We start from the raw sequence: 939 nt of genomic DNA, 5'->3' as shown, positions 1-939 counted from the left end.
AGCAGGAAATATGTGGAGGAAGTGAGGAAAGGGGTGGAAATCAGTCTAAACTGGATGGGTTCACCCCTTGCTACAGTGTTATCTTTGGTTCATAGAGACCAGGAGTAAATATTTGACAGTGATGCAGGAATAAATAAATAAATAAATAAGAGAGAGAGCCTGGGAGTCAAGGAGAGGCTCTCCAGTGCTAATCCTTGCTAGGTAGAGATTTTTTTCTGGTTGTGCTCACGTGGCTTTGAATTTCCCTGGTGAGTAAAGCCTGCCTATTGCTGTCCAGTCGATTCCTATAGTACAGAGTAGAACAGCCCCATAGGGTTTCCAAGGAGTGGCTGGTGGATTCCAATTGTTGACCTTTTGGTTAGCAGCCAACCTCTTAACCGCTGTGCCACAGGGCTCCCAAGTGAGTAAAAGAGGACTAAAAATACGGTAGAAGAGGTTTAAAAAGAGAGTTAAAATTAACTGATAAATAACCAACTCATTTAACATTGTTGTGTGAAATATAAGTGAGGTGCTTTATGTATAATATAAAAATAAATAATTTTCAGATATCAATTCATTTTGAATCTATTTTGTCATCTTTTTTAATATCAGGCCGGACTTCGGGGCTACACGGACAACTGCTCTCCCAGATGATGACAATGAGCAAGGGAGAGAGTGGAGTGGAGCCTGATGCCCAAGTCTAGTCTTATTGGCACTGTCCTGCGAGGTCAGTGGTGCTATGTGCTGCCCAGAACACATGCTCAATCCTTGGGATGCTGAAGGAGAGGAATGGGCTTCAGGGTGAATATGACCATAGGGGGGAAAGAAATCATCCTTCGTATTCTAGACTTGCATCTTTAGCTGTTTGGTACCACAGATACTTTGCAGTTGTGCTTCAGATAGAAGACTGCTACAACCACTTCATGATATGAAGTGGTAATTCCTTAATTTTTATTGTAA

Source organism: Loxodonta africana, chromosome 18 (genome assembly GCF_030014295.1).
Source record: "Loxodonta africana isolate mLoxAfr1 chromosome 18, mLoxAfr1.hap2, whole genome shotgun sequence".
In the NCBI taxonomy this organism is placed as follows: domain Eukaryota; kingdom Metazoa; phylum Chordata; class Mammalia; order Proboscidea; family Elephantidae; genus Loxodonta; species Loxodonta africana.
This window is presented reverse-complemented; position numbering follows the sequence as displayed.